Below are 23,348 nucleotides of genomic sequence, written 5' to 3'. Positions count from 1 at the left end.
ATCCGCTGAAGCGCAATCCACCCACACCCATTGTACTACATTTACCCCTGCCCCTAACACTACGGGCAATTTAACACAGCCAATTCACCTAACCTGCACACGTTTGGACTGTGGAAGGAAACCGGAGCACCCGGAGGAAACCCACGCAGACATGGGGAGAATTAAACAGCGACAGTCATTCTCGGCTGCCTGGATGGGGATGCAAAATTGAAGCGTTCCTGAATACGTTAACATTCATGGGAAAGAAATTGCATGACACCTGCAACAGAAATGTTAAGTACAAGAAGAGCTAGTGGAGTTGGAAGGTGCAGCAACTCATTCAAAATGAAAGATTATATACTGTGAATGCACTGAGCTGTTTGGTTTCGCTCTGCATTGAATGGAAGTCTGTTAGCTCAGTTCGCTGACTAACTGGTTTATGAGAAAAGTGAGATCAACAGCGTGGGACTAATTCTCTCACTGTCTCAGGTTTCCACAAGGATCATCATCTCGCCAACTCACCTGTTCTGTAATACTGTGGTGCCTCCAGTGCGCAAGATTTGGCCTGTCGATGTAAAACATCATTATCATTGCCATCTGTTGTCTTGAACATTTGGTCATAATCAACCGAAATGGGAGTGAGTCCATTGAATACTCTTTTATCTGTGCTTGAAAAATCCTGCGTCAAGACTCAACCTTATTCCAGATGGACACTTTGTTCCTCCCGACAGCAAAGCTACTTGCCCAGATCCTTTACCAGGTTTACTGACAACTGTCAAACTCCACAAAGAGATAAATCTAATACTTTCGATTGGTTGAATGAGCTGTGCGGCTTGCCGGAAATTGAATGATTATGAAGCGATTTATACAGACTTTCTCAGGATGTCATCCGGTGCAGGATCAGCGATTTGAGGAAGGTCATCAAGCTAAAACTTCACCTCTGTTTCTCTATCCACCGATGGATATTCACCTGGGGAATATTTGCAGATTTTCTGTTCATAATTGGCATGTTTAACAAAGGCAAAACATTTCCCCATGTCAGAAACTGGAGTTTTCAAATAAATGCGACATTACTCAACATTGTTTTCAACTGCGCTTCAGTCTGATGCTTCAATAATCCCTGGTCAATGTCAGTAACAACATCTTTAGATAAGCATTTAGATAAGCCTTGGCATGTTATGCACTTTTAAGTATTCAGCGCTGACCAACTGAGTGACGGGAGCCGCAGACAGCGAACCTGTCACGTGACCTACACGTACCTTGGGAATATTCACTCAATTTCTCTGCTTTTGGTGTGATTATTAGATTCCCTACAGTATGGAAACAGGTCTTTCGGACCCAAAGGTCCACACCAACCCTCCGAAAAGTAACCCAACCAGAACCATTTCCGCTCTGACAAATGCACTATGGGCAATATAGAATGACCAACTCATCTGACCTGCACAATCTTTGGACTGTGGGAGGAAACTCGAACACCCGGAGAAAACCCACGCAGACACTGGAAGAACGTGCAAACACTACACAGACAGTCCACCGAGGCTGGAATCGAACTTTGGACCCTGTTGAAGCAGCAGACTAACCACTGAACCACAACACTGTGGGATCTTTGGTGGTGATGTGCTGCCCCACTGGTACCTCAGTCACTCACCCTGCATCATTTCTCTGGACCGTCTGGTTCTGAAATTAAAGCTAATGCAGTCAAGGTGAAACTGACATGAGGTCATTGATTATTGAAGCACCAGGTTCTCGAAAAGGACACAAAAGGGACACAAAAAATGTGAAAAAATAGACGACATTGAAAAATGGGATTCCTTTGGGTCCTGCATTGTTAACAGGCAATGTTACCTTGCCGCTGTCGCAGGGTTTTTCCTTCAAACAGCGTCAATCGGCACAGAATTCGAATCAATGAAACTTCACCAACTTCCTTCTGAAAGTTCATACAGGTAACATGAAACATTTTGCATTCATTAATAATCTTCAGCATTCCTACATCCAAGAACACGTTGCACAGTTTGCATGAATATTGAAGATGTAAGAATGTTATGCAATAATAAACATTCAATTACAGTTTAAATTGTAAAGTAGGTAGAATGCACAGAAAGTCTGAGCATGACAAAAATTCATGTGACCAGAACTGCAGCCCAGCAGAATGGAAACCTGTTCCTGAATCCCAATATCCACACGTTTGCTTGCTCCATGTACCCAGTTGGAAACCTGTGTGAAGGAGCTTGCAGTCTGGTAGAGCACCTGAGAGAATCCTTCACTGTCTAATCTAAAGCAACAATAGGAGCTGTCTGTTCTGGCTGTGATAGCGGTGGTGTAAAGGGGAGGACATTGATATTCCATAGTGTCGATTCACATTGCCCTCATCGTGTTAATTTTGAAAACCCACTGTAAGAAACAGCACAGAAAGAGAGGAACAGGAGGAGGCTTGTCTAAACACGTGTCCTACACACCGTTTAATATCATCATGGCTGAACAAACACGTCAATGTCTTTCCCCAGCTCATCCCACAACAACCTGTCACAAAAGGGGATAAAGTCATTTAAGCATACGAACATTTCTGTGCAACTTTGGGAGGGAAATGTGTTTAGAGACAGTTGGTTTCTGCACGAAATTTGCAGGTTTTGCGGGTGAGCATCTGATTCTGGTCTGATCATGATTCCGTAAAAACTGACAACCAAGAAGGTAAGGAATTTCCTCTGGTCAGTAGCAGGTTCGAGAACTTCCGACGACAGGAATTGGCGATGAATCAGCACAACAATCAATGATTCAGTTGAAAACTGAACTAAACTCCAATTCTGGTGAGGTTCAAACTGACAAACTTTGAATAGCTAAGTTACCAAATTTGTAGGAATCTAACACACGTTTCATTGCGCCACAGAGCTGCAATTGCTACAATTTTACTGCACCCAAAGTTGCGGTTGTCGTGGAGAAAATGTCAACAATCACCAGGAGATGCATGGAGGTTTTCAAGGAGTAGATCTTTTATTTTCAAACAAAAACCATAACATTCAGAAAACAAATTCTTGAATCCTCCCGAACCTCAGGTTCAATGGCATAGAGTCATATAGTCATTGATAAATGCAGCATGGACACAGAACTTGCTGTCCAACTTGGCCATGCCGACCAGATATCCCAACCCAATCTAGTCCCACCTGCCAGCAACTGGCCCATATTCCTCCAAACCCTTCCTATTCACAAGCCTCTTAAATGTTACAATTGTACCAGCCTCCACTACATCATCTGGCAACTCATTCCATTCACTTACCACCCTCTGTGTGAAAACGTTGTCCCCTAGGTCTCTTTTTTATCTTTCCTCTCTCAAACTTAACATATGCCCTCTAGTTATGAACTTCCCGACCCAGGGACAAAACTTTGTCTATTCATAATGTCCATGCCCCTCATAATTTTGTAAACCGCTATAAGGTGACTAACTGTGTGGAGTTTGCACGTCCTCCCCGTGTCTGCGTGGGTTTCCTCCGGGTGTTCCGGTTTCCTCCCACAGTCCAAAGATGTGCAGGTCAGGTGAATTGGTCGTGCTAAATTGCCCGTAGTGTTAGGTTAGGGGTATGGGTGGGTTGCGCTTCGGTGGGGCAGTGTGCACTTGTTGGGCCGAAGGGCCTGTTTCCACACTGTAAGTAATGTAATGTAATCTAAAAAGGTCACCTTTCAGCCTTCCACTCTCCAGGGAAGACAGCCCCAGCCTGTTTAGCCGCTTCTTATACCTCAAGGTCCAACCCTGGAAACATTCTTGGAAATCTTTCTGAACCCTTCCAAGTTTCACAACATATTTCCAATAGGACGGAGACCAGAATTGCACGCAATATTCCAACAGTGGTCTAACCAATGTCCTGTAGAGCCGCAACATGACCTCCCAACTCCTGTTCTCAACACTCTGACCAAAGAAGGAAAGCATACCAAACGTCTTCTTCACTATCTTATCTACCAGCGACTCCACTTTCAAGGAGCTATGAACCTGCACTCCAAGGTCTCTTTGTTCAGTATCACTCCCTCGGACCTTACCATTAAGTGTATAAGTCCTGCTAAAATTTGCTTTCCCAAAGTGCAGCACCTCACATGTATCTGAACTAAACTCCATCATTTCATACCTGTTCTTTAATCATTTTTTTTAGCTTACCAGAATGCCCAACTGTGTTCGTCAGAATTGCCTCACTTCAGCTGTACAATAAACCAATAGTGTTAGTTCCCCTTGTTGTTCTACTTCTGTCACTATGGTTTTTTATTAATTCTACTTAATATTATTCGACTGTCACTCTTAGGTATTCGGCTGCCACCTGTGCTACAATGAACTTCCATCCCAGACGAACCTGTCATTATTAGATACTTAGCTACCCCATCTATCACAATGTTGCCCTGTTCCAAGCTGACTCTACTAACTACTGATTAGATATTTAATGTCATATCTTTCCGTCTACAAGCTTCTCAAGCAGGCTGACTGACCTATCAATTAATTATTTAAAGTCATGTCATTAGTATGTCTTGTCACGGCTTGTACTAAACTGCCATGATGATATTGAGTAGGCGATTCTGACGTTATTAGTTGCTATTATCTCAGCCTGCCATAGTAACCTTTCAGCCCAGTCTGACTCTGCTAATTGGTGTCAGAGCATTCCGCTATTCTTATCCCCTCCTGCCACACTGGCCCCATCCTACCCCAGTGACCTTTTGACGAGTGTAACATTCCGCAGACCCCTTGTAACAGATTGCCAGTAGTTTCCATGTCTTTACCCTTCCCATGCTTTCATTCTCGGTATTTTCTATACAGTGTTCGGATCTTTCATCAGATATCTGTTTAGCTTCATCCCACTTTCAGTGCCTGATCGTTATCCATGTGTGCTCTAGCTTCTCAAGTATTCGGCTAAATACTCCTGAAATGTTTTGCTGACTCATATCTTTACCACACGGTCACACAGTGAATTCCAAATAAACAACACTCTAAGAGTGAAAACGCTCTTCCTAAATCTCGTCTGAGCACCCTCTCCCTTGTGTTTAACGGAGATCCCTGGGTGTTAACTCTTCCCATAAGAAGTTTATTCCTATCACACATACCGATCCCCTTAATGTGCACCTTAATCACTTCCTCACTCAGCCTTCTCCGCTCCCAGATAAAGAGCCTGATAAATCTATATTCGACACGCCGACAGTATCGTGCTGGAAAAGTACAGCAGGTCAGACAGCATCCGATAAGCGGGAGAATCGACGTTTCTGGCATAAGTCTTTCATCTGGAATGAGTCTTGTGGGTGGGGGCTGGGAGATAATTGGTAGGGGGTTGGAGTTGGGTGCAAGGTAGCTGGGAAAGCGAATGGTGGTTCGAGGCAGGGGAAGAGGTGATATGTCAGATGGGGAGAGATGTATGGGTCCGGAGTGTGGTGCTGAGTTTGATGCTTCAGACTGTAATAATGTGTGGTGAGGGGAAATGAGGAAGCCATTGAAATCCACATTTTCCCGTGTGATAGCAGGGTCCCATGGCAGAATATGAGGCGTTCATCCTCCAGGCGTCAGGTGGTAACGGTTTGGTGGAGGCTAATGCCCGAAACGTCGATTGTCCTGTTCTGCAATTCACATGACAGGAGAGATGTGAATAACAAAGACAAAAAAAGGACAAAGACTTATAGATACAGAGTTAATGGAAATAGACATAGTGCATACAGAAACCATTTGGCCAGTTGAATCTGCACTGTGCTATGGAAGAGATTCACACTGCCCCACTCTATCTTTCTAAATCCGCATTTATGATGCACCTACGAAAATAGAAATTGCTCCAAAAGCTCAGCGGGTCAGGCAGCATCAGTGGAGAGAAATCAGAGTTAACATTGCGAATTAAAAACAGTTCCGAGGAAGAGTCTGTTGACCTGAAACAGTCGTTCGGTTTTCCCCGAATTGCAATTCTGACTTTTGGCTCTGATTTACAACACTTACAGTCCATTTAGATTTCGTTTGTCATTGACCTGAATTGCACACCTTTGCATTGTGGGAAGGAATCGGAGCAGCCGGAGAAAACTCACAAGGGTGAGAGAGAGAGCATGAGAGTGCAAATTCCACACAGTCAGTCACACAAGTCTGGAATCGAATGCGGTTTCTGGAGCGGAAAGGTTCAGTTCTACCCAATGAGCCCTCCCAATATGCAAGGATACGTCCTGGTAGCAAATTGAACCAGATCTCACGCAGCGACATGCGGTGGTACTATCCAGGAATTTTATGCAAAAAGATGCCTATTTGGTATTACTGGAAAGTAACATTCGCTTAACTATCCGAACACTTTGTAAATTAACTTGGCCTGTAGCCTCGTCTGTCTTGGCTTCGCAAAATTCATTTCTGAATACTTCTGAAAGTTATGAGGATTTCTGGATCTCCAGCCTTTGCATGCACTGAGTTCCATATTTCAACCAACTGCTGTTTCAAAACATTTGTCTGCGCATTCACTCGAATCTTTCCTCTTCTTCCTTAAGCCTATGCCACCTTCCCTTCACCCCGTGATCGATCTCACCATCAAAGAGAAACGTTTATTACAGTCTATGCCATCCATATTCCTGATTATTTTGTACATCTCAATCATGTCTCCTCTCAATTTCTTCTGCTATAAGAAAAACCCCTCCAGACTATCCAATTTCTCTTTATAATTGAAACTTTTCTACCCAGAGAATATCCTGGTAAATCTCTCCTGCATCATTTCCAATGCTATCATATCCGTGGTATCATGCGAATTGCAGAGCCGCACACAAGAGACAAGATAGAGCCAAATGAGCAAGTGAAATAAATGATGTCGAAGTCGACAGAAAGAGGTACTTTGAAATACATTTTCTTTTCCTCAGAGCTGCCTTGTGGCCTTTTGCAGAGCCTGATGTTCCAATAATCTATGGTCCATTTTGAAAAAGCTGCGACATGAGAAATGATCTCACAACCACGGTATCGAAATGGAATGATTGTTTTGAAAATGAGGACATCGTTCTTATATGATGGTACAGAGGCGCATGAAATGCCAAAACTGGGAATGTTCCTGGTCAAACGCGGGGAGGAAGGGCATATTTGTCTCCGTTTATTACATTATTAAGATACAACAGCAGCATTAACCCGCACTGCAGATTGGCTCAGCTGAAGAGTGCTGGAGTCTTAAGCGAGGGGTCAATTAATTGAAAACATTCTCTGAAATTTTCGTTAACAATGTGCTGTTTTGTTACTTTGACAGGAAGAGCTGTTTTTAATCACATCGTCTCCAAATCTGCCTTTTGCTCCCAGTAAACACTCCAATCTAGCATACTTCACTTTCATTCCGACACAGCTGCATGTCATATTAGAATTCCCTCTGTGATAATTGGAATTGACAATGTCATTTTCTGAGATGTAGCAATGTAGCATGCAGTTGGTCGTGTAGTGAACACAGAGGAATAGGGAACGCAGGAAATTTACAGGCCAAGAACAGACTCTTTGGACGTCGAAGCCTCAGCTGATCCACTGTCGAAACCTATCACTAAATTCCAAACCAACGGTATCCTTCTGCACCCCATCTCCTCATGCAACTGTCCAGACGCACCTGAAATGAATCTACCGTGTTTGCCTCTCCTACCTCTGCTGTTCAACACTATCCAAGTACCTACCACCCTCTGTGTAAAATACTTCCAACGTCAAACTCTCTTATACTTTTCACCTCTCATCTTGAACGTGTGACATCTCATTATTAAATCCCTCCTTGGGAAAAAGCTTATCTCTATCCACTCTGGCAATACCCTTCATGATTTTGTAGACGTCAGTCAGGTCCCCCTCATCTCGTTTTCTTTAATGAAAACAAACATTACCTACTCAACCCCTCTTCAGAGCTAGCACCTTCCATACCAGGCAACATCCTCAGAAACTTTCTCTGCACTCTTTCATAAACGTGCACATCGTTTTGGTAATTTGGAGACCAGAACAGTACATAGCATTCTAAATGCGGTTGAACCAAAATCTTGTACAAATTTAGCATGCCAGCTCTTATACTTAATGCCCCGTCCAGTGAAGGCAAGCACGCCCGATGCCTTCTTGTCCACTCAATCCAACTGTGCAGCTACATTCAGGGTACAAAGGATCTGAACTCCCAATCGCTCTGCTCATCAACATTACCCAAGGCACTTATGTTTACAGTATACTTGGCTCGAGAATTCGGCTTCCTAAAATGCATCACCACACATTTGACTGGATTCAACTCCATCTGCCAATTTCCCCCTCAATTCTTCTGTCTATCTACGTTCTCCTTCATTATTTGACACTCCCCTATGATTTCTGCTACTCCACCAATCTTCGTGTCATCTGCAAATGTAATGGCGATATTTGGGCCAGCAACCCTTGGAGAATGGAGAATGGCAGCTGGTAGTAATTAGATTTGATGAATAAAATCTGGCATATAAACCCACTCAGTGGAATAGTGTCAAAAAGTTTTAATTTGATGAAAACCCATTCTTTCATTTCCCTTCAAAAGGGAAATCTGCCGTCCTGAACGAGACCAGCCAATATATGACTCCAGCCGCACAATAGTACGGTTCACCCATAAATTCCCTCTGACTCAGGTCAAGGAGAGTTAAGGATGAACAACAAGTGCTGTTCAGGCTATGATGGTCACATTCCGTGGGAGAATAAGGAAGGATAAAAAAGATTAATGGATGACGGGGATAATTGGGAGTCATTTCAGCGTGGACTCAAATTCAACTGGTTATCTAAACTAAACAGACACAAGGATACCCACGCCGCAATGAAGTCAGGTCCATGCGGGCGTGATCTCCAGGAAGGGATTCAATTTCCCGCTGAAGTGTAAACTCACTTGCTCAGTCACAACTTGGAGATGTCATTCACCACTCCCACATGTGAGAAGGAACCAATCAGGAGACCAACCTGGAGAGTCACCATCAGGTTTACAAATGACAGCAAGGGTCCGATTCTGCTGTTATTTCAGGTATTCATCCCATCCAAAAATGAACCATGTTTGGATGCCTGTTTCCAGTGGAGTACCACTGTTTCCTGATGTAGATCGATAATTCAAACTTAGCTGTAGGAGTCATGGTTTAGAAGTTTACAGAAGATACAACAATTGTTTGTATAGTTGACTATGATGAATAATTTCAGGGACCGCAGGGATGTAAAAATCAGGTAGAAAGGAAACATGGCGAATGTAACTGAATCCAGACCAATAAGTGGTAATGAATTTGGGGAGTTGAAACAATAACAGTGGGGATTCTGAGTGGTGTACAGGAACAAAGAGATCATGGAGTGGACATTCACAGGGAGATCGGTTGCTCGAGAGGGTTTTTGGATATTTTCTATTGTTGACCACAGGCTGAGGATGATATTCGATCTTTAGCAAGCGCCAGTTTAGGAAACAACCAAAGGAATGTGCACAAATCTGGTCAATGCAAGAGTCATTTTTAAAAATATTGTATGATAAAAGGTGGAGGGCTGAAGTATAACTCTTTGACCATCAAGACCGCTTCATCACTCAATGAATTTACCACTGATTCCTCTCCAAGTCATGCTGACATATTCCTTGGAGGGTAATTTGCAAACGGTGACGTTTCAGTGCACCTTCAACCTTGTATTATAATCGGTAAACCTTTTGAACATTGAAGGTTCTGTCAAAAAAACCTGGACGACGTACTCCAGTGAATCTTCTAGGTGGTGCACTCTGCTGCAATTTTGCCTTAGCAATTAAGGGAATAAATATGCAGGTATTGAAGAATGTACAGTTAAGTGACTGCATTGTCGTGGAGGGTGTCCAGCCCCTTCAGCGGTATTGAAGCTGCACCCACCTCGGCAAATGGAGAGAGTTCTGTTAAAAATCTAATTTGTGCTTTGTGGTTAACGTGGGCTTCACGGAGACGAGAATTGAGTTAATAATCAAACAAAGTCGACCAACGGACATGTTATACTAGTAAACTTCTTCATTTGGGCGGTCAGGTTCCATTTCTCCTAAATACGAGCACACAGGACGATTAGACGGAGGAATTCAGTTACAATCAAGCCATTGAATGTGAATCGAATATGATTAGATTCTCACTTGTCAGAGTTATCATTGCTGCATTTGGTCCTTCTATGAATCAATCCGATTCTAATCGCTTTCTTTCCGATTTCAAGTCCCAATTCCCATGTGCGCCTGAACTTTCAACCCGTTTCCTCACGGAAATTTCTCCACCTGTCTTATTACTTCGTAAGGACGCTGTAAGGGCGGGCCAGCAGAGATTTACAACATGTTGCTAACTCTGTAAAAAAAGAGATTCGTGGTATGATTGGTTAGGCTGGGATTATTCACCTTGAAACAAAGGAGTTGGAGGAGAGCTCTATAATCACATAATAACAAGTATAAACGTTCAATATTCACTGGATCTTGACAGGGTAGAGACAGGCATGTGACCTGCCCTATGGTGTGAGGAGAGCACCAAACGACATGAACGTGAACACAGAATTAGGCATTGCCTATTTATTTCAGAAATGATGAGTAATTTCTTTGCTCAGGGGCCAGAAAGTCTGTGGCATTTTTGTGGCAACCACTGTTGAGGTTGAGATGTTGGGTATTTTCAAACTGTGCCAGATAGTTAATCAGAAAGATGATGGAACTTTGTCGAGGTATGTAAGCAGAATCGAGTTGAAGATTATCCGATCAACCATGAGTTCATTGAATGTTGGGGCAGACTCGATGGGCTGAGTGGCATACTTCCACTTTTTCTAACGCCTTATTTTACTCATACGTTCAGAATTGTGAGGGGATGGACTGAAGTGATAGGAAACTTTTATTAAACAGATCAGACAGATCAGGAACAAGGCTCATAAACTCAGGAAGAAGAAATGTGGTGTGGCCTGGGTGCAACAAATTACACTGGGCACAGCACAGGTGGCTGTGTCCAGAAGATGTGATTGCTGAAGAAATTTGGTAGACCTTATACAGTTGGCATGTCAGTGATCACGCTGGATGATGGATCGTTGTATGATTCACATACAGCAGAAATTTGTGGAAGAATGAAAAGTTCGTATCATTGGAGAAGCTTTCTGCGGTTCCGACTGACTGTTTGAAATACTGATCAGATCTTTGTGTGAAGTGTTTGGTTAAAATACTCATGAACAACTCAACGGGATAAACTTGTGCTCCCGATCTCTTGTTATCTGTTTCTCTTTCTTTCGATGTAACTTCACAGAAAGACAAGATGAAACGTGGGGCAGAAAGAAAAATGCGTTCTTTCTTGTTACAACTATTTAATGCACAATTGAATAGAATGAATGCTCTCGCTCTTCATTTCGATTTTAATGTGGTGTCGTCTGCTTGTCTCCCGTGCAGTGAAGGGCAAGAACAAGATTCTCGACCCAGTGTATACCAGAGGTGTGATGTGCAAAGAAAAACTGCTGGAGCGGTTTGTGAAGTTAGCAACCAGAGTGTGACTCCAATCCGTGAATGTGGAGCACAACAGTATAATAACCCACCACCATACTCGCTCGGTCTCCTCAGCACATTTTGTGGAGAAGTGACATGATACCTCATCAGGTTACATGCAGTGAAAGTCATGGATGTGAAATTTCCAGAGCGGAATCGAATCCACACCAATGTGTTTCTGCTTTCACCAGAATTATAATGACAGCAAATTCCAATAAATATCCATGCTGGTATGAATGAACAGCTGTCTTTGATACATTCTGAGTCTGAACTGTGTCAGAATCAAACAGAGAACAAGACTTTTACGTCATATTCTCACCTTCATTTGACTCATAATTTCTTCAGTGACTTTTTCTCTCACGTGAAGAAGCAGCTATGGAGAGGGAGATAAAGACGATGTTGTGGCTCAGTGGCCTTTCTGATATGGCTGAACCTGAATTGGATTAAACCGCAAGAAACGCTGTTTGTTCGTTTCATTTTAATTTTGTGGAAGCGTGGCAATGTTCATCGTAATATCGGAAGTGAATTAGATTTTTCTCATTGGAACGATTAATGTTGTATTCAAATTTGCTTCGACTTTATTTCAGCTTAAGGAGAATACTTCTTAGAAAAGCAAAGGGTTAAAGTGCAGTTTTGTTGCTTGTTACTTTGGCAGATTTCACCGAGTATTAAATGGACCAAATATCATGGTGTTTGTCCTCACATCTTGAACGCATGTGATTAAAGCACGAAGTCGATCTCCAAGCAACGAGTCACTTCCTATTCATTATGTAATATCTTCCCATCGCAATAAAAAAAATCCGCTCAGTTCCATTTACAGTGGTTGAAGTGGAATATCATGCCAAATCTTTCTAAACTTAGAGTTTTGGAATCGAATCTTTTTCAGCTGCACATCTTCACGAAATGTCTTTACATTTAAAGTCAACCAAATTAGACACTGTTTCCCCGCAACTTCCGACCGACTACAGCACACTCCTACTCCTTTACCTCGCCAGACGCTGTCTCTCTCCTTGTGAAATTTATTCCTTGTATGTCACAAAATGTGCCTTTTCAAATATTTTGAAAAACATATTCTCGGAGTGACAGCGATTCTGTTCTTATCATTTCGTTGTCCTTGAAAGGTTTTATTCAAAGTATTTGAATGCCTGACATCTAAAAGTTTAATTACTTGAAAGAGGGAATTTTCCACCCATTTACTGTGTCCAAGCATTTCATGAGCAGAAAAAAACCCACTAAGTCTTCCTTGGTTCAGTGATAACTGTTCTCAATTTTCCAAGAAGACAATTGAATAAAATCTCATCCTCAGTACACCCCGTCAGCATCTTCTCTAATGGCTTTACACCCCAGTAAACACCAACATTATCCTCTCCGATAGAATCACAGAATCCTACAGTGCAGAAAGGGCATTTCAGTCAATCGAGCCGGTGTCGACTCTCTGAAGGTCATCTCACCCAGACCTCGCTCCCCTTCCTATTCCCGTATATTTCACCTGAGGAAGAGTGAGCCCTCCCCCTTATGAATTCAAATAAACCTGTTGGACTATAAGCTGTCGGCCAGTGACTTCTAAACTTGTCCCCACGTTACCCATGGCTAATTCACCTAACTTACTTAATTCACTGCCTGGACACGAGAGGGCACTTTAACGTTGTCAATCACCCGAACCATCCCACTGAACAGCAGTGCAAATTACTGAGACAATGTTCCATCATAGTGAACAACTGCTGTATCATTTTATAATGGCTTTATACCCTGGTAACAGCCTCATCAAAACAAAAGAACCCAAATTCAATATATCGAAACGCTACTCTGTCCTTTACAATTTAATTTGTGTTGCGGGAAATGTTTCTGCACTCATATTTGAATGCGTTTATGTTGTTTCTTACTCAGCTTCCTGTTTCTAGTAAATACTTCAATCCAGAACAAGTCTGTCAAATGCTTTTCATTCCAACACAGTCACAAGGCGTAGTTTGCAGAAGTCACGTGTTTGGCCGTTCACTGACACTCTGCCTCCCTGAGAGCTGCAGTCCTTCCCCACCTTTATTTAGGCAGCACTGTCCTTCGTGTGATTTGCCCCATCGAGAATGGAAGGACAAGTATCAATACCCGCCCTTGAAAATGGAGCGACAGTTTTTAAACGTTTACACTGTCCCCAGCGGAAAATTGAGCCCTGTGACGGGCGGGGACACTACCCATTATACTACCGAGGACAAGAGTGTCAAAGGAGGCCCTTCAACCAAATGTGGCCACACTTGTCAAAAACAACTGCCGAATGAACTGAATCCCATTTCAGAAAACTTACCCCACTGCCTTATATGTCTTGGCATCAAAAGTTCACATCTGAATATTTATTCAGGTTAAAAATATTTCTGCCACTCTGAAAAATGCAGACAGCGTATTCCAAATTCCAACCTTCCACTGGCTGAGTAATTCAAGTAATTCCAACCTTTCGCACATCTTCTCAAAGCTTTCTGTCTTTCTCCTGAAGTCTCTGTCCCCTGCTGATCGATCCCTCCATCAATGGGAAACTTGTTCAGTCAACCCTGTCCATACCCTAACTCATTCATGTCTTGTCCACATCTCCTTTGCACTGCGACAAACACTCCACTCTGTCCTGTCATTCTTCACAACGGAAACTCTTCAGCCCAAACAGTATCCCGGGAAATATCTCCTGCAATTTTCTCAATTTGATCACATCCCTGCTATAATGTGACTTGCAAAACTGCATACAACACACTTGCTAGAGCCCAATGAGCATTTGTTTTAAAATTTCTGGATTAGTATGAGGTCGATTCTGGCTAAGCAGAATTTATTACCCATTCCGAATTGCCCAGAGGGCAGTTGAGACTCAACCATATTGCTATGTGTCTGAAGTCACATGCAACCCAGACCAAGTAAGGATAGCAAATTCCATCCCGAAATGACATCAGTGAAACAGATTTACTTTCAACAATTGTCAATGGATCTATAGTAGTCATTAGATTCTTCCTTGCAGATATTTTTTGAATCCAAATTTGACAATCATGGCATGGTGGGATTCAAGCCCGAGTACCCAGACTATTACCTCGGTCTCCGGATTATCAGTACTATAAAATTATCACAAGACCAACGCAGAAAGCCATAAAAGCTGATCTTTTCCAATAAAATGTCTTTTCACCAAAACTGCCCTGGGTATTTTCCATGATCCTGATGCTACAATTGTCTCGGGTCTATGACAGTAAAAGCTGCTACATGGGGATTGATTTCACAACCGCGGTATACAAATGGATCGACTTGTTTGAAGGTCCCGATGGTGGGATTGTGGCACGTTTACCCAACAACAGTCACCGCAGCAGCAGCACAGACAGAACAGTATGAATGTGAAAGAGAGTGATAGGTTGTGCATTGCCTCAGAGAAATGGGAGGAGGGATGGAAAGGAGGTTTAATGATCGTGGGTAGAAGGGAAATCTCTGACAACGGGTGTGTTTGAATCCTGATATATGAAACGCAGAGATGTAAGAGAGCGGAATTTGAAGGTAAAACAATTAATTTCTGAGCATGGATCACAAAAAGGACAATGGAGAGAACACTTAGTGCCGTGATTTGATTTCATATCGAGGTTGCCGTGGTAACAATGCAAAATACCGACATCCACGATCACAGTAACCACAGAACAGGATGCTTGCAAGCAGCAATAATTATACTAGCAGAGGAAATGTTCGGAAGAACAGCAAATGTACAATATCAGTACTCAGCGAACTGTGACAGACATGTGGGAACTGAAAATGAGCTGAATCTTTCAGTTGGATGTCTTAAGAGGCTGTGGATATTCCCTTGAATGAGAATGTTGAAAATGAGATTGATCAATTTCAACAAAACATCAAAGACTCGGGGGACAGTACAGGATATTGTTGAAATGTATGCTTCAGTAGCATTTTAGCTTAACAACGGCACAGCTACCCAGATCCAACAGGAAATGGGGATGGGAATGTGTGCGCGGAGTTACTCTCTGGCTCCAGTGATGCAATAGGTGAGCGTCCTGTCCTTCTGTGATGGTATAGACGCGCACGAAATTCCGCGGTTGAGTGTGCTCCTGCTCAAGGGAATGGTTGTCCCCGTTTATAGTATCATAGCCATTTCCGCCGCATCTTTCTAAGACAGCTGAGTGGCACAAGTGGAGCGTGTTGAGCCCTTAACTTTGCAGTGGTGGGTTTAAAAGATGATTTTGCTGTTTGGATCTGTGTTTCCGACACTGGCGGTGGCAGCTACATTTGCTTGCATCAGCTCAGTATCAGTTTCTTCCACACAGTCAAGACTTCAACCTGGAGAAGGTGGTGTTGGGGTGATATTTTAAACTAGTCATCCTTGGGGTTTGGGACACGGAAACGGTGATGTTTACGATCGACGAATAAAACCTGAAATACAAGCCTGATCTCAGAAACAGAGATCATGACTTTAATTTCCTGCATACCCATTCATTCATGACCCTTATGCAGGGGATTCAACCATCCTCACCCAGTCCTGCCTACGAGAGACTCAAGGACCAGAAACACATGAGCTGACTTAATTCAAAAATCTCCACCGCGTGGGGAAGCAGGCTTGTCAGCCCTTCCAGTCCACACGGTACTTCCGAAGCGCATCCCACCAGACCCCAGGGTATACCCTGTCCCATAAGCCTGCATTTCCCATTGTTGATCCATGTAACTGGCACATCTTTGGTCTGAGGGAGAAATAAAAACGTAAACACACAGAAAATGTGTAGACTGCCCACAGACAGACACCCGAGTCTGGGATCGTACCCGGGTTTGTGGTGAAGCCAGACAGCAACGAACGAGGGGCGAATAATAAATTTTGTCCTGACCAGTGATACTCACACCCTGTGGGTGAATGAGGAAGAATGAAAACACATTAACAACATGGATAACAGGATTTGTATCTGTGTGGACACAATTTGAAAGGATCGTTTACCCTGTGTAGAAAAAAGGACATCGATACCACAGAGAAAGCAGAGCAATGTGGGAACTGCTGGTGGGATTCAATTAACCACAGAAATGGAATCTCATTTAATCAGTAACACCGGGGAGAGACCGTTCACCAGTCCCGTGAGTGGGAACGGGTCACTGAGCAAAACAACCTCGGAGACTCCAGCAGGATTACATATCCCATCAGGTGTTCGGTCATGATGTCAATGCGCTTTTAATCCCAACCAGCTGCCTGCTCCATAGCGTCAGTCAGAGTCATACAACATGAAAACAGGCCTGTCAGTCCAACCGATCCATGCTGAACATACTGCCAAACTAACCCATTCCCGTCTGCCTCCTCCTGTACCCGCTGAGTGGTGATAATGCCCTTGTAGTTTTATTACTGTGTTGTTAATCCAAAACCCAGCTAATATTTTGGGTACAAAGATTTCAGGTCGTGGCATGACAGATGGTGGAGTTTCAATTCAATAAGGACCTGGAATTGAAGAGTCTCGTGATGACCTGAATCAGTTGTGTGGAAAATCCCAACTGGTTCACTCATGCCAATTCGGGAAGCAAACTGCCATATTCATCTGCGCCGTCCCACATGAGACTCCAGATGGATAATACCGTCGTTGAATCTTAAATGCCCTCTGGGAAATAACTGATGTACTCGGCATGAATAAATTTATTTTAAAAATCACACTTTCCCATTCATGTTTGGAATCAATTGTCCATTAAATGTTGCAAACATACCCTCATCCATCACTTCCTCAGCAAGTTAATTACACACGTAAAAGACCGTCCCTAAGAAAATGCCACACGTGTTTTTTAAAAAAAGATCTCTCTTTTCATCTTAAAACATATGCCCTCTCGTCTTGAAATCCCCCTCCTGGGGAAAGGCCGCTATCGGTAACTATAAACTTGTCTCTCAATAATTCATAAACTTCTGTCAGGTCGCCGCTCAAACCTCTAACCTAGAGTGAAAACAGTCTCAATACGGAGAAAGTGAGAACTGCAGATGAAAGATCAGAGTCGAGAGTGTTGTGCTGGGAAAGCACAGCAGATCAGGCAGCATTTGAGGAGAAGGAGAATCGACGTTTCGGGGAAGAGAATGATGAACGACACTTGCGCGAAAAAAAATATTCTCCTGCTCCTCGGATTCTGTCTTACCTGATATGGTTTTCCAGCACCCAAATCTCGAATCTGAAAATAGTCTCTGCCTATCCAGCCTTTCATTATAACTCAAACCTTCCACTGTCAACAAGCGTGTATACCTTTTGTGAACCTATTCCAGCTGAATAATATCATTCCCACAACTGGGCGACCAGAATTGGACATAATATTCCAGAAGAGGCCTCATCAATGTCCTGCAAAACTTCAACATAACATCGCAACTACGATACACAAAGGACTGAGCAATGAAGGGAAGTCGGTGAAATGCCTTTGAACCATCCTGTCTGTATGTGATGCAAATTTCAAGGAATTATGTACCTGCACCCCTATCTTCCGTGTTCTCCAACATGCGTAAAGCCATACTCTTTTTGCTGTACCAAAATGCAGTACCTTCTATTTATCCAGATTGAACTCCATGTTACATTTTTCAGTACAACGACTCATTGGATTAAGATCCGTTTGAAACTTAGATAATCTTCCTCACTGTCTCCAATTCGGGTATCGCCTGAAAACCTATGAAGCATGTCTGCAGTGGGTTCCACTATTTTCTCATGTAGATCAATGATTCCGATTTACTTGTAGTGGCTGTGATTTAGCAGTGTGCAGATCATACAACAGTTAATCATGCAATTAAACATGAGGAAGAAAGCCGCAGACTGCAGGGAGATATTAAACAATTGGAAATAAAAATGGTGAAGTAATTCATTCCAGGGAAGTGGGTGATAGTGAAGCAAAATTAAACTTCAAACCAGCTGCCCATGCTCCAGCTGTGGCACTCAGCTGTCTCAGCAAGATGCAGTGTAGATTGCTGTTATTATAAACGGGAAAAAAACTTCTCTTCTGCCCCGCCTATGACCAGAAGCACTCCCAACCTCGGAATTGCTTGCGCCTCTAAACCATCATAGAAACACCGTTGAGTCACTTCAGCCATCGAGTATCTCTGCAACCTCATTCCCATGTTGATTTCAAGTTGGTTATTTGCGACTGCGCCACTCAGTTCCTCTGATTCTGGGGCAGGGAACTGGGACTACGTAGCAGTAGTGGTTACTGACTTGTGTGGGGAAACTCGTGAAGTAACCGATGTTAAACTGCATTGCTTTTGAAATATACATTTCAACAAAAGCTTGGTATAAACAATGACTGCAGATGCTGTATACCAGATTCTGGATTAGTGGTGCTGAAAGAGCACAGCAGTTCAGGCAGCATCGGAGGAGCAGAAAAATCGACGTTTCGGGCAAAAGCTCGTCATCAAGAATACAGGCAGAGAGTCTGAAGGGAGGAAAGATATGTGAGAGGAGGGTGGGGGTGGGGAGAAAATAGCATAGAGTACAATAGTTAATTGGGGGAGGGGATGAAGGTGATTGGTCGGGGGGGAAGGTGGAATGGATAGGTGGAATAGATGATAGGCAGGTAGGACAAGTCAGGACAAGTCATGGGGACAGTGCTGAGCTGGAAGTTTGGAACTGAGGTGAGGTGGGGAAGGGGAAATGAGGAAACTGTTGAAGTCCACATTGATGCCCTGGGGTTGAAGTGTTCCGAGGCGGAAGATGAGGCGTTCTTCTTCCAGGTGTCTGCTGGTGAGGGAGCGGCGGGGAAGGAGGCCCACGACCTCCATGTCTTCGGCAGAGTGGGAGGGGGAGTTGAAATGTTGGGCCACAGGGCTGTGTGGTTGATTGGTGCGGGTTTTCCAGAGTTGTTCCCTAAAGCGCTCTGCTAGGAGGCGCCCAGTCTCTCCAATGTACAGGAGACTGCACCGGGAGCAACGGATACAATAAATGATATTGGTGGATGTGCAGGTAACAAAAGCTGCACTGTCCCCGGAGTCTTTGATGTTTTGGAGAAATCTATGTATCTCAGCCCTCAACACATTAATGATGGAATCAACACAGCCACTGGGGGAATCGATGTTAAACGGTCCGACCATTCTGAGTTCCCACTTATCTGCTACTGTTCGCTAAGCACTGATATTGTGCATTTGGTGCTCTGCCTAACATTCCTTATGATACTGTACTTATTGCACACGTGTAGTGCGTTTGGATGTGGAATGCCGTGATCGTATAGTGGTTAGTACTCTGCGTTGTGGCCGCAGGAACCTCGGTTCAAATCCGAGTCACGGCAGTACTTGCTCTATGTATCCCAGTCTTTTGTGAAACACAAAGGAATCAATTGTTTTAAAGTTTTGATTTTCTCCAAGGTGATTTTTTTTCTTCAAGCTCTGCTCGCTCACATCTCTGTGTTTCATATGTCAGAATTTAAATCCACCCGTTCTCAGAGATTTCTTCCCTCCTTCGATCACTTACCGACTTTCCATCCCATACCCCCATTTCATTAATTTGGAGATTCCGGTGTTGGACTATGGAGTACAAAGTTAAATATCACCCAACACCAGGTTATGGTCTGACAGGTTGAATTAAAGCACGAGCTTTCAGAGCGCTGCTCTTTCATCATGTGTTTGCGGAGTCTTTTCCTATTTCACTGAGGCATTGCAGAATCTAATACAGACTCTCCCATTGATACCGATCAGTCTGTGTGTCTGCGTTCACTGTTGCTGGGTGAACGTGCCCCAACCCCACCATCGGGACCTGCAGACCAGTTGATCCATTTGGTTACCACTGTTGTGAGATCAATACACATGCAGCAGCTTTTACTGATATGGACCAGATATTATTGCGGGGGTGGGGTGGGGGTCAAGCTCAGGAAAATGGCACAGAACAGTATCGGTGGAAAGCGACTGATTTGGATAAGATCAGTTTCACTGCTTTTCTGCAATGGCCGAGCACGATTACCACTGAACACTGAACTGTTAATTCAGACACCAGGGACCTGGGTTTGACTCCGACCATGCTAGGTGGTAAAATTGGGATTCAATAAATATCTGGAATTACGAATCTATTAACTCCTATATATCCATGTTTAATTGTTGAAAAAAAAATCTGACTTCATTTAAGGAATGAAACTGCCATTCGTACTGCTCGGGCCTCCATGTGACTCCAGACTCACTACAATATGGTTGAGTTTCAACTGCCCGCTGTGCAATTCGGGATAGCAATAAATGCTGCCAAACCAGCGACGCCCTCACACTGTAACAGAATAGAAAAAAAGTTCATTTGGCCCTAGCTAGATTACTGTGTGCAGTTCTGCAATTCAGAGTACTGCATGGATGTGATCGCACTGGGAACGTTGCAGTAGAGATTCACTGGGATATTGTCTGGGCTGAAGAGTTTCAGTTGTGAGGAGAGATTGGACAGACGGGTTGTTTGTCACCGAGCAGAGGAGATTGGAGAAGACATGACTGAGATGTACTAAATACTGAGGGATATTGATAGGATAGACTGAAAGAAGCGTTTCTTATTGATGGAGAGATCAAACACTGGGGCCAAGAAATTTCGGGAAAAGGGAGAAAAGTTTGAGTAGATTTGCGGAAAGGGTCAGAGAGGCGGTAATCATTCTAACCTTAAAAAAAATTGAGATGTTAATTTGTGATGCCAAAACAAGTAAGATTATGGGCTAAAGGATGGAATACTTGATTCAGGTCGTTAAGCAGTTGTGTTGGGCAAGTGCGGCCACAACAGGCTGAAGGGCCTCCTTCGATGTTGTTGTCCTCCGCAGTATCGTGGGTAGTGTTCCCTCCTGTCACAGGGCTCAATTCTCCGCTGGGGGCATTGTAAAGGTTTTAAAACTGTCGCTCTGTTCCCCAGTGAAGGTTATTAATGCCTGGCCTTCCATTCTCGATGGGACATGTCACAGGAAGGACAGTGCTGTCTAATCAGCGTGGGGAAGGTCTGCAGCTCCTGGGGAGAGAGAGTGTCAGTGACAGTGCACACACGTAACTTCAGCTAACTGCACATTGTGTTTGTGTTGCAATGAAAACCATTATATAGAGTTGTTCCTGACTGATATGTTTATTTAAAGCAGGAATCTGAGGAAGAAAAGAACAAACCCATTCAGATCTGAGTGCAGAAACATTTCCAGCAGCAGTAATGAGGTTGTACAGCGCAGAACCGCGTTTGTATGCATTGAATTCAGGTTGATGGTCGCAGCTTGCTTTCACTCGGCTGAGTTACCAGTATGTAAATGATACAGATAGTGTTCCATGTGATGGTACATTTGCTCAGTGGTTCGAATTGCTGTTAAGTCTGCAGTTTTGGTAGATTGGTCATGTTAAATTGCGCTGATGTGTCCAGGGAGTGAATTCAGTAAGTTAAGTGAATTAGCCATGGGGAACGCAGTGATAAGGTCAGCAGTCACACGTTGCTAGGTTTTATTCCAACAGGTTTATTTGAAATCACAAGCCAGAGGCCTACGGGGCTAGAGACGGGAGCTAGGTCTGGTTGTGATGCTGTTCAGAGTCTCCCTACAGACTCGATTGGCTGAACTGCACTTTCTGCATTGTAGGGACTCTGTGATTCGATCAGAGAGGACACTGCCAGCGTTTACTGGCCCGTTAAGACATGAGAGACGATGCTGACAGCATTTAGTGGGGATGGAATTTTATTTATTTGTGTTTTTGAAAATTTGACACTGAATCAAGGAAAACCGAATGGAAGATTTCCAGAGTATTTGAGGTTTGGCGAGAGTAAATAGTGGTAAATTCATTCTTTCACGTTCGTATATTTCTGAACGTCAGGCTTTCAAAACCATGGATGTAGGACAAATAAATGATGGGAGCAGAATTTCTGTCACTTGGAGAATCCTATTCCAAAATATTTGGAAAGGCACATTTCGAGACACACAAGCAGTGAGTTTCACCAGAAGACAGACAGCCTGTGGCCAGATAAAAGTGTAAAAGTGGGGTGTGGGGGGTAGAAGGTGCGAGGAAACAATATCTAATTTGGACGACTTCAGATGCAAAGAAATATCGGAAACGTCTGCAGCTGAATAAGATTCAGCAAAAAAAATCTCAGAGTTTTGAAAGATTTCTATTAATTTTCCACATGAAGCATTATAAATGGAACTGAGCAGATTTTGTATATTGTCAAGGAAAGCTGTTCCATAATGTATAGGAAGTGACCCGTCTCTTAGAGATCGATTTCCTGATTTAATCCCATGGCTTAAAGGTGGGAGGACAATCGCCATAATGTTGGGTTCATTTGACACCCACTGAAATCTGGCAAATTAACTGAGCATCAAAACTGGCATCTTGTTTTGTAGGTTAACCTTCTGTTTTTCTCATCAGTATTTTCTTTAAGCTGAAATAAATTCGGAGCAAAATTGAATGCAACATTTAACGTTCCAATCACATAAATCCAATTCAATTCCGATCATTGGAATGAACAGAGTGAAGTTGGAGCAAAATTAATAAAATGAAACGAACAACACTGCATTTCCGGGAATTTTACCCAATTCAGGTTCAGCCATATGAGAAAGACCATCGAGCTAAAACATCACCTTCACTTCTCTCTCCATCTATCCTTCTTCACGTGAGAGAGAAACTGTCTGAAGAAATTATGCGTCAAGACTAAATATGCGTGTGAATGTGACGGGAATTTCATGCTTGCTGGGTCATTCTGAGAGAGTTCCGACTCGAAACAAATCAAGGACAAGGTATTCCTTCCAAGGACGAGGTCAATCCCTTGGATTTTGCTGGTATTATTATTCTGCTGAAAGCAGAAACATAATGGTGTGGATTCGATTCCGTTCAGGGAATTTCTTATCCCCTCGGTGCACCATATGTGATCTTGACGGGGTCATATGTGAGCCCCTTTGCAATGGGCTGAAGTCTCCCAGGGGTTCAGGCGACGGGTTGCTCTTCCATTGTGCTTGTGTGGATTTGAATCCTACTCTGGCTGTTACTTCTATGAAACGCAGCTGTGGTTTCCCTTTGTGCCTCGCATCTTTAGGACA

General features: G+C 43.3%; 1 non-coding gene across 1 annotated transcript; it reads left to right on the top strand.

Annotated features, from left to right (window-relative positions):
* The first annotated feature begins 19,550 nt into the window (after window positions 1-19,550).
* trnah-gug (transfer RNA histidin (anticodon GUG)) lies at window positions 19,551-19,622 on the top strand. Its single transcript has one exon. It is a non-coding gene; the product is annotated as a tRNA-His (tRNA).
* The last annotated feature ends 3,726 nt before the right edge of the window (window positions 19,623-23,348 follow it).

The sequence above is a fragment of the Chiloscyllium punctatum genome, chromosome 18, assembly GCF_047496795.1.
Source record: "Chiloscyllium punctatum isolate Juve2018m chromosome 18, sChiPun1.3, whole genome shotgun sequence".
Taxonomy (NCBI): Eukaryota; Metazoa; Chordata; class Chondrichthyes; order Orectolobiformes; family Hemiscylliidae; genus Chiloscyllium; species Chiloscyllium punctatum.
This window is presented reverse-complemented; position numbering and strand designations above follow the sequence as displayed.